Below are 16152 nucleotides of genomic sequence, written 5' to 3' on the forward strand. Positions count from 1 at the left end.
AATTTCCTTCCATGCAAAGTGAGTGCATTAGACTGTATGGTTGTTAAGGTCTTTTTCTGTTCTATGACAATAAAATATAAATCTAAACTTTTTTTAAAAATTATTTATTTATTTTTAGTTTTCAGCATTCATTTCCACAAGGTATTGAGTTCCAGATTTTTTCTCCATCTCTCTCCCCTCCCCTGCACTCCATATGGCATGCATTTTGGTTATTCTTTCCCCCAGTCTTCCCTCTTATCACTACCACCCTTTTATTTCCTCCCCCCTTACTATAGTAAGATAGATTTTTATATCCCATTACCCATCCATCTTATTTCTCAATTACATGTGAAAATAATTTTTAACATATGTTTTTGAAACTTTGAGTTCTAAATTCTCTTCCTTCTTCCCTCCCACCCACCCTCACTGAGAAAGCAAGTAATTCAATTTAGGTTATACATGTGTAGTTAAGCAAAACACTTCCATAACAGTAATGTTGTGAAAGACTAACTATATTTCCCTCCATCCTATCCCACAATCCACTTATTTTATTTTCAACTTTGTCCCTGTCCATTTCCAAAAGTATTTGCTTCTGACTACCCCATTCCCTAATCTGTCCTCCTTTCTATCACCCCCCCCCCATCCCCTTACTCCTTACTTTCTTGTAGGGTAAGATACCCAATTGAGTTTGTATACTATTCCCCCTTTACGCCAAATCTATACTTTGAACTATGAATTAAGTGTTTATATGGTTTGTGGTAGCAAACACTGACACATCCAGGATGGTCTGCTAGCACGGGTCCTTAGATCTGCTTTTTTAAAAGGAAAGCAACTTTTGAGGGTTCAACAATCTTTTTTGATTACATTCACTACCAGAGAAAATACAAGCAGAGAAATAAAGACCAACAGATAGGACTTTTAATTGTCTGACCATAAGCCACACATACATCACAGATCAACAGACAGATCCAACTGTCTGATCGTTACATATTTGCATAGTTATCAGAGAGAGAAATACCAACATCTGGGTTTTCAAAGGGGAGGAAGAGGGGACAGCTACCTAGAGTCTCACCTGGCATTCGAACCTCCTATATACTTTTCAAAGCCAGAGGGCACCCTGACCCTCATGATCCAGTTCCTCATTAATTAACAAAGGGTGTGGGCCTTCCTCTAAACAAGCCTCACCAATCAAGCCCCCATTAATGGGCTCCAGGTGAGGCCTATTAATGAGCTGGGAAAATTTTTAACTCTAATTAACATTACATGGGGCACAACATGCCAATTCCCAAATTCTTAACTTGTATGAAAGGGATGCTTATGGATACTGACATTCAGTATACTGTGATGCATGTACGTTTCAAAACTGAAATGTGCTGCAACAGTTTTCCTAACCACACTAGTGAAGTGAAAAGTACTATGTATTTATTTAAATCTGAACAATGATTATTTGAGATGGTGGTGTTTGGACAATAATTACGCACAAAATTGTTAGGAAATTTACCATGAATATTGAATGTCAAATATGTTTACTTCTCACCAGTTGATTCAAATATTTCTAACACTTAAAATGAAAAACAATGTACATGACGTCTATTATTCATAGAAAATAATCTGAGTTCAAAAAACACTTTTATATTGGTTGTAAGTATACTCACACAGCTTGCAATCTCTCATTTGAAAATTTTGTGTATATTTTTGTAACAAACTGGAAAAAGTATGCTTTGAATTGATTTTCCTATTAGTAGGTTCAAGAACAGGTTTACAAATGTGTTTTGTGCTTATTATAAGTTTGTAAAGGGATAGAGTCCACAAGTGTAAAAGAATAATTGATGGTAGACCTCTCAGATATCAAAAGCTACTTCTTGTCATTAGTTTTATAGTTGAATGTCTTCTGATGAAAAAGAGTAACATTTTAAACTTCCACCCATGAAGGAGCCTTTATTTTATAAGTACATCCTTTACTACATGTTTTGTCCTTTGAAATATCTCTTTACTTTATGTAACTAAGAAGAAATCTGGAAAAGTATGAATCTCTAAATAGTTATATTTAGACTGCAGGTCAAACAAAAGCTCCTATGTATAAACAAGATATGGATCTGGAATTATCCCCTTTTCAGCAATACATCAGGCATAGAAGATCTTTGTGACTCAATAACATTTAGTGGTAATCCCAAAGGAGTAATATTTTCTCCTAAAAATTAAAGTATATCAGTGGTGATCTTCCTGAGTGTCAATGACCTATGGATGACATTTTTAACCTAATTAATTAGATGTCTTTCTTTTGAAGGAAATGGCACATTGTGCATAATTAGGAGAGGCATCAAAGTTGGAGTCATTGGTTCATTAAACTAATGAAGCTAGCCTGTGGCACTTAAAGATCATTTGCATTACTCAGGGTTTTTAGGTTATCTTATTTGCAATTAACAATACTGTATATGTAATTCTGCTTCTTCTAGACAAATTAAAAAGAAATTAAATCCCCAAAAAGAAAATTTGAAGTGAGGGTGATTCTAAATACATTAAAGCCATGACCTTGTCATTTTTTTAAGAGACTGAGAATGTGAGATATACCTGGAAAATGATGCAAATATTCAGATTAAACCTAGAAATAGACACACTAAAACAGTAAACAATGACATAATATATAGATAAATGTGGATATATAGATATACAATGTAGGTATATATGTATATAGGTCTATAAACATAGCTACAGATGTGTGTGTGTGTATATATACATATATATATACATACATACATACATATAGCTTCTAAATGATATGGAAGTAACATAACTTCTTACAGGTTGTACTAGTGGAGCACAAGTTTGACTAGAAAAAATAAGGGAGTAATAACCATGAATAATTATATAAAATGATATATTGGAATATAATATTATATATAATGTAATTGTTACAATATATAATGATTGTTCAGATATTATATATAATTATTTATGTCTTTTTCCTCTGTATTTTGTTACTTCAAAACCACCTGCAATAGTGCTGTCAGGGGCTCAGGAACTGGTTTTCAGGATGCCTGGAAATTTAATATCATAAAACCTATGCATTAATATAAAGCGATTACAATTAATACAGATAAATGAGACAGAAAAATATGTATTATGCACCAACTGTATGCAGCACTCTGTGGCAGGAACTATCAGGGCACGAAATTTAAAAAGACATCATCTATATATTCAAGGGGTTTACAGCCTAAGAGTAAGATGACCTGAGTATATTTACTTACAATATATAATATTACATGGAAATTGCCTAAAAGAGTAATAGAATAAAATATTCTGTGAGGTTTACTTATGGATAAAATAATTTACTTGGGGTTTAAGATAGGATAGGAAAGAAATCATTAGATTAATCATTTCAGGGGAAAGGAATTTGACATTTTCACTGGTATAGAAATTAAGTATGTGTCAACATGATAACAAAGCAGAAAAAAATCTCAGTCTCAAGGTCTGTAAACAAGGTACACTGTATAGGAATGACAGAGGCTTAAGGTGTCCTCTATGTTAGATAAGGGCAGCTAGGTGGCACAGTGGATAGAGCACTGAACTTGGAATCAGGATATTCCTCCTGAGTTTCAATCTTGATCCTCTTGAGTTGAAATCTAACCTCAGACACTAGATGGGTGATACTGGCCAAGGCACTTAACACTGTTTACCTCAGTTCCTCATCTGTAAAATGACCTAGAGGAGGAAATTGCAAATCATTCCAGTATCTTTGCCAAGAAAATTTCAAACAGGGTCACAAAGAATTGGACATGACTGGAAAAAACCTGAACAAGAACAAAAATGTGAGACATATCTAGAGTATTTTCCTCAGTTCTGGAAAATATATATTTTAGGAAGAACATCAGCAAATAGAGATGTAATCAGAAGAGGGTGACCATGGCTGTTGAGGGGATTATGAAGCTCAGGTTAAGAGGATCCCATAAAAAACATTTTGGATAAGAAAACTAAAGAAGATATAAGAAGCAATATAATAACAGTTTTCAAGTATTTGTAAGTTTATCTTTATTAGAGACATTAGACAAGTTCTCTTTGGTCCCTAACAGAAAATGTAGAAATAATACACTGAGATTTCAATTATTTGGATTTCATCTTGACATAAGAAAGGATTTTCTAACAATTAGAATTGTCCCAAAATGAAATTTCTTCCTTGTACTGAAATCTCTTGAAAGGGAGATCTTTGAGAGAAGAATGAAAGATTAATGCTAAGTATACTTTACATGTAAAGATTATGTCTGGTTGACTATCAGCCTCTGTCTCCTCTGAAATCCCTTACCTTCTGGGAATCTATTGTGCTGTTGTTTTTGTTAGTTGTATTCAGTTTTTCATGACCCCAATGGTGTTTCCTTGGTAGAGATACTGTAGTTCTTTGCCATTTCCTTCTCCAGGGTACCCATTTTACAGCTGAGGAAACTGAGGCTAACAGTGTTAAGTAACTTGCTCAGGGTTACACAACCATTAAATATCGAAGGTCAGATTTGAATTAGGTGCTACTGATTCCAGGTCCAGCACTCTATCCATTGCTTCACTTGAGATAGAGAGGTAAGGGCTAGATAACAATACAATCTTGTGGGTTCAGAATAGATTGGATGGTCAGACGGATGAGTCCAACTAGTTCAATATAAATATATCTGGAGTAAAACCTTTCCAACATTTTGGAGTCATCCAAAGATGCCAAAAGGGCATTTGCTATACAGATCAATAGCTTTGTTATAATGTAATTATTTCCTGGGATGTCAGGAGAATGCTAAATCGTGTTGATACCATTTTTTAATATGGTAAAGAAGAGGGACAATTATTTTCAGAAGGATAAAATACGTGAATATTTTATTTTGATGGCTTTATGTAGTATGGAAGTTACCATAGATATTTTAGGTTAAGCTGGCAGAACATAAGCTCTGGTAGGTACTGACATGTTGGAAAATCCAAGGCTGTGTCAGACTGTAATAAAGAATAAGTATGGAAAATTTCATATTCAGTCTCACGGTCCTCAAGGAGAATGATCATTTTGATGTGGCAATTCAGACACTAAAAACCATACAAAATGCCCTCCAGCCATGAGTAGGCCCCTTCCTGCTTCTGCAGAGATTGTGGCAAGTTAGTGGGAACACAGAGAACTAAGAACTACATAGTTTTTAGATCATCCATAAGATGTAACTTAATCATTGTTATTTCAAATACAAGGAAATTGTCCAAGAATCCATGAGTTGATATATTACTGGAGAGCCTGAGTCATATAACCTTGCTAAAAATGAAGGATAAGCAACAAGTCAATTGAAACAAAATGGAAGGATGGTTCAGAAGTTCTTGAAAAAATAAATTAAAAACCTTATAATGTTGAGTTATTGTTGTTTTCCTTAACATGTCATTCTTTCAAAGTACTTTTGACCATTTGGCATTTCAGTATTCATAAAGCAGTAACTAGATGGTTCAGTGGATAGGGCATTGTGTCTGGAGTGAGGAAGACCTAAGGTCCAATACAATCTCAGGCACTTATATTGTGTGACTCAGGGCAAGTGATTTAACTTCTCTTTGCCTTAATCCAATGAAGAAGGAAATGACAAACCATCCAGTATCCTTTTCAAGAAAACACATAGATAGTGTAGTCCATGGGGCCACAGAGTCAGACATGACTGAACAAAAACAAATGGAATATTTTTTGTGTAGCTAGGTGACTCAGTAGATAGAATATTAGGTCTGAAGTCAAGAAGACTCATCTTCTTGAGTTCATTTTCAGCCTCAGATATTTACTAGTTTTGTGACCCTGGACTAACTAAAATGAACTAGAGAAGGAAACGGCAAACCACTCGATTATCCTTGCCCGAAAGACCTCAAATAGGGTTACAAAGAGTTGGATACATCTGAAAGGATGATTGAACGATACTACTTATGAAGAAAATAAGCAAAAGATACACTGTGAAACTGTGTGTGTGTGTGTATGTGTTCATCCTTCATTGCCAAAGAAGACCATGCCATCAGAGAAATAATGACATGACTTGCACTTGACTTTATTTTGAGTGAAAGAGGGCTGTGCAGGTCACCAGTCTCACTTCTCCTCCAGAGTCAGCTGAATCCAGTGACCAGATATTCAACAGGATGACTGGAGATGACCCAGGATGAGGCAATTGGGTTAAGTGACTTGCCCACGGTCACACAGCTAGTAAGTGTCAAGTGTCTGAAGTGAGATTTGAACTCAGGTCCTCCTGACTCCTGCACTGTTGCTCTATCCACTGCACCTCCTAGCTGCTCCAACACTGTGAAGCTAATTGAAAATTATACATTAACATCTGTTTTAGTTGATAAAGAGGTGGTAAAATGCTATAAAGAACTCAATAAGACCTTCAAATTTGATCAATATATACCTGGATATCTAATGAGTTCAGTGAAAAGGTGGACATAAGGAAGGCTGAAGAAAAATGAGTTGGGAAATTTGGTATAGAATTAGGAAAGGAAAAAATCCAAAGGCTTGTAGACAACATAGGCATTTCAAGCTATCTATCATAAATATTTTCTTAGGAAGGAAGCTAAAAGGCACTAGATGTGGTGAATACTCAAAGTCACCCAAAATAGAAAAATAAATAGTTACTATATCTTAAAGGGAAAAAGTATACATACCATCAATGCAGCAATTTTTGAATTATCCATCTGTGTAAAGCTAGACAAATAACATTTTATATGAAAGATAAAAATCAATACCAAATTAGATAAAAATTGCTAGTCTCACCTATACTGAAAAGCTATTTATGCAATAAAAATTTTGTGCAGCACAGTGGAATGGTTCAGAAGTAGGAATCATAAGGTCTCCTCAGACTGTGATCCCAAAGGGTATATAAGAATAAACAGTGGATGAGTAGATAGATAAGTCTGTGACAAGCAATTATGAATTGTTTTCGGTACAACTAAACAATCCTTTGATCATTGTAGCTCAACAGTTCAACTTCTGCTCCATCCCATGGTTATCATCTCAAGGAGAGGACCCTAGAGGGATGAAAACTTTATGAAGATTGACTCACCTGATGAAGCTGTCAAGGAAAAGTCTTCTCCATAGCATCCCATGTTTTGCCTACCCCACTCCCTCACATTACTTTATGAACATGGGTGCCCTTAGGTATTTCAATTCTACCCTAAAGGGCAGTTGCTGTTGAATGATACCTTAGAGAGTAAACATTTTTTCCCCACGACAAGGAATACCTACAACAAAATTGACAGACATAAGTAGGTTGTGATTTGTGTTGCAAATCTATATTATCTTTCTTCACAGATCCATTCTTCCTCACTACCTTCAAGCAACACCATATTTCAAAGTCTTTCCAATACTCACCTCCTCTTTATCCTTGCTCAACTTAACTGAAATTGATCTCTTCAAATTTACTCAATTATCAAAAGGTATTGGCTTTTCTGAATTCTAACTTTAAATTACTTCTCTGAAGAATTTGATACTTAGAAACATTTACACATTTTATATAATTATTATCCCCTGTGGAGAGACACAAAGTGGATGAAAGTGCTAACTGTAAATGTAAACAGGCTACAGAAGATTATCAGTGACTAATTGTAAAGGATGGGGCATAGAAGTTATCATTAAGGTTATGGAACAGAATAAAAGGTGGGTAGCCATAAATCAAAAATGAGGAATAGTAAATGAAAAACCTGCAAGCTTCCATTGATTCAATTATATTTTTTATATTTCCTATTCAATAAGCTTCAGTATCTTCCTATCACCTTTAGAGTCAACTATAAAATGCTCTGATTGGCATTTAAAGTGTTTCATAACCTGACCTTATCCTTTTTATCTTACCATCACATACTTGATAATACAATGACATCTGTCTCCTTTGCTGTACATCACATCTTCAGTCACCATGAAATTTTACTCACTGTTCCACTCAGGAATTTTCTCCTTTCTCATTTCTGTCTTTTGGTTTTCTTGGCTTCTTTTAATTTTCAACTAAAATTCTACCTTCCACATGAAACTATTCATGATCCTCCTGAATACTGTTTTCCCTCCATTGTCTATCTTCAATTTATCATCTCTACATTTTAGAAGTTCATCATTATTGTATTTCAGTTTCATTATAGCATGTATGCACAGGATTCTGGATAATGAACGATGCTCTCACCCTTTCCCAGTCATCAGAGGAGTGAAGCAGGATTGTGTGCTTGTTCCCATTCTTTTTATTATTATGTTTGCACCAACGTTTTTAGACACCTTCAATAATTATGAAAATGACATCACAGTAAATGGAGAAATTGTGAATGTTATGCATAAGGTCATTTACCTTCACATTAATACATTCTAGAGATACACATATAGATGATGAGGCTAACACACATAAATTGCAAAAGCTTGCTTAATGCTTGGGAAGATCTGAAGGAAAGTGTCAGAGAGAAAAGATATTAAGGTGCCTACCAACCTGGTCTACAGAGCCATCATGCTGATCTCGCTGTATGCCTGTGAAACCTGGACAGTATACCAGTGCCATGCCAGACAATTAAACCCCTTCTTTTTGAGTTGTCTTAGGAAGATTCCGAAGATCACCTGGCAAGATAGGGTATGGGACACTTAGGTCCTTTCTCAAGCTGAACTGCCAAGCATTCAAACTCTACTGCAGGTGATCTGACCGTATTTTTCAGATATCAAATGCATGTTTGCCTAAAAGATTATTTTATGTAGAACTCACATGAGGCAAAAGCTCACCTGGAGATCAGAAGAAGCAATCCGAGGATACACTCAAGGTCTTTCTGAAGAATTTTGGAATTGATTATGAGACACTGGCATAAGACTGTCCAGCATGGCATCCCCTCCTTAAAGAAGGCACTATGCAAGCAAAGGAGAATTTTAGTAGCTCAAAATTTAGAGACATGTCCACTTCAAATGCTCATATCGCCTCTTTGTGCCCAAACTATGGTAGAACCTTTCAAACTTGTATTGGTCTGATCAGCCACAGTTAGACAAACCTGACATATTGAGGTCACTTTGGTCCTCTTCAAGCATGAAGGACAACAGCCAACCAAACAATTTGCCTCATTACACTGTGAGTTCCTAAAAAGCAGGGACTATCTTTTGATTTTCTTTTTCTCTTCAGGGCTTAATACTGTGCATGGCATATAGTAGTTACTAAGTAAATACTTATTGACTGACTGACTGATTGACTTTACTGATATTAATATAATACTAATAGAATTAGGGAAGTTCCTCAAACACTAGAAGATCCTACTTTGGATATTTGTGGAAGAATGTGAGCAACAGCAAAAAGAACTGAGAAAGAATTGTTGGGTTGTGGCCAGGACCATGGAAAGATCATTTATATCAGTGAGTTCACAGATTCACTGAAGCATTGAAGTATTCCTCAAAAATGTTGAAAATGGGGAAAAATGGATCTTAGGAAAAATGATCTTTAGTAAGAAAAGCTTAATTTCTATAGTACCTTATATCTTCATGGTAGAAAACAATTTGGATATTTGACTACTCAAAACAATTCAATCTCAGTGAGTAATATGTCAGTAAATACACATACACACAGATAAAACCTGCTGTAATTTATTCAAATCTAAAACAAAAAAAAATCATCTTTAAAGAAAATAGTTGTGTCGCTACAATAACACAATACAATTAACACTTATTATTTACCTACTATATCTCTGGTATTATGTTAAGTGAAAAGGATACAAATAAGAAAAATATAGTTCCTACCCTCATGGAGCTTATGATCTATTTTCTATAATGTTTTCCCCAGATTTTTTTTTTACATTTAACTACTTCAGATAAACTGTTTTTAATTATGTGTAATGACTAACATCCTTAACATTAATATAAATACATGCATAGCAAGTGTACACTCAGGAATTTCAACTAAATGGTTATCATTACAAGAGCTCATAGCCTGAGCTGCTTTGCAGTAGAGTGCAATAACACAAACTTAAACCTCATTTTCCCCCTATACCTTGCCAAGTTAGTCTTTCATACTTGATCATTGTCTCTCCAGATGGTTTGACTGATCTGAGTTTGCTGGATTTTGTTTCTTTGTTATGTTTTAGCATCTTCTATGTGGACAAAGAGTAATGAAACTAATCTGAATAAATTAAAATTTATAGTGGCATGCATATTGTTAAGCTTTTGAATTCTAGCTAAAATGACAAAGTTCTGAGCCAGCATCATACTATGCTCATTGAAAATCACTGTACAGTTTCCCCATCCCCCCCAAAAAAATTATATCCCTACCTAATCTGAAAAAATGCTAAGTATATTTTAACATTTTTAAAAAAATAAATAAACATTGTTGTAAAAATGCTATAAAATATGTTTTTGGTTTTTTTTTTTTGGAATATGCACAGTATTACTGACTTTTAAAATTAAGCAAATATTTCTGGCCATATCATAGAAAACATGCTAGGACTGAAGCTCCATCCTCCTAGACAAGTCACTTAACCACTCAGTGAACCAGGAAACTCCCTAAGACTATGATGAATAACCTCCATTGGTTAAGGGGTTTTTTTCATCAGAAGAGCCAACCCTAATGAAAATACATATCCAGTGAATATGTAAATCGATCTGAAGCATACTGAATGAAATTGTATTTTCTGGTCACCCATTATGTCACAACTATTACTAGGTATCTTGCAAATGTGTTTCCCTTTTCATAAGAGGAAATGGAAGAGAGAGCATAGCTGATTCAGTACGAGGTTTTGGTGTGACAATAGGTAAATGATAAAGAAGATAGTCTTTTAATTGGCTTTGAGTCAAGAGAACATGGATCAAATCCTACTCTGACATTCCCTATGTGTGACCATGTGCAAGTCAATTAATATCTCCAAGTCTCAGTTTTCTCAGGTGAAGAATGAAGAGAATACTTGCATCACCTTAGAAAATGCAGATAGAGATTTATTAAGCAATTACCATGTTAGAGCACTGTGCTAAGTACTGAGGATAGAAACACTACTGTACAAGCGAGAAAACCTGTCCATTACCTCAAAGGGCTTACATTATAATGGGGGAAGATAACTCAGAACAGATTGCTAAAAAAAAAATGTATAAGGGTGGACTGAGGAAGAGATGAAGATGGAGAAAGTTTTGAGGAAAATACTTTATGAAACAATCAATGAACAAGCATTTATTAATTATTATATGCCATACTGCAGCTACAAAGACTCACTGTGGATACAAAGATAATAAAAAGGACCTCTCAGCCTGCAAAGATCAAAGAAATCATGGCAATATGTAATTGAGGGGAGATCTCTCTATTATTTTTTTTTAACACTTACCCAGGTGAACCCGGAGGACTACACTATCACAAACACTACCCTTACTCATCCTCAGATACATAGTTTCAAAATATGAAATAATTTTCCTTCTAAAAGATAGCACTCCCATCTCTGCTCATAAACACTCAGTTCCTCCAGCACCACCTCCTACTTCTTCATTGCCCATGAGTCTTTCTTCCTTGAAATGATTTGTATATGGGTATGTTTATACACATAGAGATAGACATGTGTAGGTATCTGCATGTATATGTATGTACATACAGACTTTAAATTTCTTTACATATTTGCCCTAATAGAATCAAAAGTTCATGATGTTAGGAACTATTTGGGATGTTCAACTGGCTGCTATTGATGTATATAAAGGTTCAGGAGATATTTTGGCTGGATCTATAAATTTGGGAGTCATTTTCATAGAGATGATACTTAAATTCTTAGAAGCTAGTGGAATCACAAAAAGAGAGGATATACAGAAGTGAAATAAAAAGAGAGAGATCTGGACACGATCATTTGAACCATCACACATAAGCCACAGGGCGTCCTTCTAGGAAGAAGTAAAAGAGAATGTTCACATATCTTTTTGTTATTATGTAAGTTTGAAACCAAATAAAAGATTTATAGAATCAGACTAATACTTAAAGTTTACAGAGTCCAATCCCTTGACTGATAGATACATGAATCCTCTCTTAAAATTTCTGACAGGTTGTCATCTAGTCTCTGCTTGATCACCTTCAATGAATAGAAACTTTTGACCTCAAAAAGCAGCTTCTTCCATTTTAAAACTGTTCACATTTTTAGGACAGTATACCTTGTGTTGTGGCAAAATTTTCACCCCAGTACTTTCTACTCAGTATTCTGGACTCAGACCTTTAAAGGTATATAGAATCTCTTTTCTTTCTCTTTCAGAGTTCTTGCTAAGTCTTCTCCAGGCTACATTACAAATTTCTACCAATTGAACTACATTTCTGAATTCTTCTTGATAAGTATTGGGTTCAACTCTCAGTGTCATTTAAAATGGAAAAAAGATATTAAAGATATTATCTCATTTTCAAAGGAAGAAAGCCAAGATGATGAATGAACTCAGTATTATGTCATATAAGGAGACGCTCTTTCTATCTTTTATACTTAAAATTCCTAGCAAATGTTTTTTTAGAAGGAAAGATGCACATATGTATCATTATGTGTATGTATATGAATATAATACATATATATACCTATGTAATACTGATGTGTTTGTATGTGCATATATATGTGTAGGGTGGAGGCATTATTTTTTTCTCAATTTTTGTCTGGACATGTGATTTCCTGTAATTTCCTTTTGGTGAGGAACCCCTGTCAGTGTGTTCTATATTCTCACAGAGTAGCCTGGATGTACTGAGAGGGATGCAAGCTTTATTTTGAAACTGATAGGAAATGAACTCCCTTTTACCAGGGTATAGTTACTGGGTCATGAAGTAAATTGAAGTACTAGAGGATAACCCATCCAGCTGGTTTGATAAGTGACAGGAAGAGGCAAAGCTAGGAGTCATTACAGGAGGCTTTATTAGTGATATAGTCATACTTACCACTACCAGAGCTCAGTTGTGCATATAAATGAGGTCCAGGGGAGAGTTTTGCAGATAGTGGAACCTATTAGGAGGGAATAAGGAAGGGAAAACAGGAGAAAATAAGAGTTCTACTTGGTTTTGACTCCAGAGAACATCCAGCCTCCCCCAGGATAAGCTGAACACTTGAAACCTTATCACCATACTGATTGACTTAGCTTTTGATACTCAACTCCCCTTCACATGCCTCTCATCTCTGAATGGAGGGTAAAAGATTAACCTCCCAATCCCTTCAACCCCCAAAGCTTCTTTTATATATTTCTCAGAACCTTTCTGATAATTCTTCATTTCCCATCATCAGCTCTGCTCGGTACATTATACCCTCTGGTGCTCTGTCCCCTTTTCAGTTTTATTAATTTTTTTTTCTGTATTGTATTTTCCCATTTGTAAGATAATATCCAGGACTGGGATTGTTTTTCTTTGTTTTTCTTACTTGAATTTTCAGCACTTAACCTAGATCTTTAAGTAGGCACTTAACATTTATTGAGTTACAGGGGTAGCAAGATGGCTCAGGAGGAGAGACTGACCTTGGTATCTTGGGCAGCCCTCCCTTACTTAAATCTAATTCCCTTGAAAGTCATGACATCTCTTTCCTGCAGTCATCGTCCTCTTCAAGAATAATGGACAAAAATCAACAGTAATAATGTTTATTTAATTGAAGTGATTTCAGGTTCTAAGAGGTGATTTTCTTATTCAAGGATTGGATAATACTTATGGGAAGGAAGAGGTGGTGCAATCAATATCTCCAAGTGATCCCCTCAAGAAAGAAGCAAAGCCTGTGGGAAGGAAGAACTGATCCTTGGCCATTAACTTAGAGTGGGAGACAAACTTGCTGTCAAGTTACTGGAAGTGGTTGCTCTGTTGACTAGAAATTTGAGTAAGATTTTTCTAAGAATCTTCAAGGACCTTCCCCAATCACCCACACTGTGCTTAGGAGCTATTTTCCAGGGAAGTATAAGCAAAAGTCTGCCCAATTTTCTGACATTGGGTGTCTCAGGTGAAGATGGCCTTATGCCAAGAAACAGGGTAGGTGGTTGTTTATCAGGATGGCGCTCCCACAGCACATTAAAGCTGTCACAAGTCAGAGATATAAGAGGGACCCCAGGTCATGAAATGTCATCTAAAAAGCACCAAAGGATCACAATATTTTCACTACCTTGTGTTACTGAGAAGTTAAGTGCCTATCCTTGGACAACAGGGAGACTAAAATTGAAACTAGGAAACTCAACGGTAACTTTTTATTCACTCAACCATACTTGCTCTCATACATTCACATATCTTATTAGCAATGCATCATTTAAATTATATTACTGATGAACTACTAAAGGATAGATACACTGTGCAAGAAGTTATTCAAAAAACATTGGGTAAAATTCAGTCTTTCTAATTCGTTAGAATGTATCTTTCTCATGAATTAGAGTAAATTGGCTATACTGAACTTATAGCTTGGAGTTGTCTCACTGATTTACCAAATTATACCACATCAAAACATGTTTTCAGGGTATTAAAAATTCTTTATATGAAGTTACTGAAATAACTAATTCAATAGAATGACCTTGGGTAATTGGAATGACTGAGTCTCATTCTTTTCATGAGAACTCAATTCACAAATCTTTATTAGATCTCTCTCCACTATGTCCAGTGTCCCTGCTGTAGTAGATATTGGGGATACACAGACCAAAACGAATGACTCCATCCTCAAGGAGCATATATTCTACTGGAAGATTTGACTGCATGATTTTATAGGTCCTTCACATCATTCATTTTCTATTGCTATTTTAACTTTGTCTACCTATGTGAAGATAACTTGATATAATAGGAAACATAGAATGAGATACAGTTAAGAGGGAGTGGTTATCCTAGAAAAAAAACCATTACCTTCCAGAAAATATTTTGCCACTTAACCTCACCTTGTGCTTGGCCCCTATAACGAAGCTAAACTCTGAATTATCTGTGCTCAAAATACATTTTTTTTTCAATGTAGCAAATATAAAAGTTCCTTAATTAACTATATAAAATTTAAGGTTCAGTGACTGAGGTTTTTTCTTTTAATTTCTTTTGAGGGTTAGGGGAGAATAACTCATGATTTTAGCTAGTTCGAAATGAGCAGAGAATTGTTTTAGCCTAATATGTAAATACATAAAATAGGAACATGTATCCCTAAAAAAACTTGCCTCTTGTGTTTATTATTTCAATAAGTGGTATAAATGTCAACCCACAAAGTTCCCTCCCAGGAAAATGTTTATCCTATTTATGTAATTTCAATGCCAGCCCTACATCTGCTATCACCAAATCAGATTACTTGTCGTCATTCAGAATGTATCTGAACCAAAGATATCTTAAGGAGCTAGAAGACGCCCAAAAACATCCCCTTCACAACATGAATGAATAGGGGTTCATTTTAATTCAAAGAGACGGTGGTGTACAAAGCACATATAGAATACTGCAAGCACCTTCCCTCAGAGCCATAAAAATTATACACACCTTCCCTTTTGACAAAAGGAGTATGTTCTTTTTTCTTTCCCATCAGTCAAGGACTTCCCTTTGGGGCTCTCTTTAGCAGCAATATTTTGGAAGAGCAAGCTGCCCTGGCTTTTCCTTATGGGCAGGTACAAATAAAAAATGGCTGGAGGAGAAAGTATGACAAGCTCTCTGCAGCCCTGTATTTTTACCCAGGGGAAGAATCCAGATAAAGTAGACAAAGGTATTTTTGGAATAAGAGAGGCTTTCTGTCTCCCGCTCCCCCCCCCACCCCGCCCCAATCCCACCTACACCCTCATTATATTTTTCCCATAAACAGGTGAAACAGAGATTTACCTGTATCTGCAGTGACATCTCCTGGAGAGAGCAAATGGGAACGTCCACAGAAATTAAAGCTGAGCTGTGACATGGCTAGCCTGATGCACTCTGCACTTCTCAATGTTTCATTTGTTTTCTCAGAACAAGAGAAGCTTTGTGAAATTCTTCCTTCCCTTCTGCTGCTATAGACTGACAGGAATTGAAATGGGATTTTCTCCCCCAGAGTCTAAGTAGAAAGAAAGGCAAAGCTAACTAGATCAACTTGAAACCCTTGATAGGTGATAATACAATAGTTGTGAACACAGTGTTCATTTGTCTTTTTTCTTTTCTATGGTTTTTATCATTATGGTGATCTCCCTGCACCCTCCAGCAAGACAGATTAGTAATTTATCTGAAACAAGTTTTAAAGAGTTATCTGGGACACTGGGAGATTGAGTAACTTTTCTAAGGTGATATGGCCAATATGTCATGCGTAGAACTTGAAAAT

General features: G+C 35.5%; 1 long non-coding RNA gene across 1 annotated transcript; it reads right to left on the bottom strand.

Annotated features, from left to right (window-relative positions):
* Nucleotides 1-637: 637 nt before the first annotated feature.
* LOC140509496 (uncharacterized) lies at nucleotides 638-15895 on the bottom strand. The gene is made up of 4 exons (XR_011968786.1): nucleotides 15684-15895; nucleotides 12828-12891; nucleotides 8702-8821; nucleotides 638-8542 (listed from the first exon to the last, which is right to left on the bottom strand). It is a non-coding gene; the product is annotated as an uncharacterized lncRNA (long non-coding RNA).
* Between the last annotated feature and the right edge of the window lie 257 nt (nucleotides 15896-16152).

The sequence above is a fragment of the Notamacropus eugenii genome, chromosome 6 (assembly GCF_028372415.1).
Source record: "Notamacropus eugenii isolate mMacEug1 chromosome 6, mMacEug1.pri_v2, whole genome shotgun sequence".
NCBI lineage: Eukaryota > Metazoa > Chordata > Mammalia > Diprotodontia > Macropodidae > Notamacropus > Notamacropus eugenii.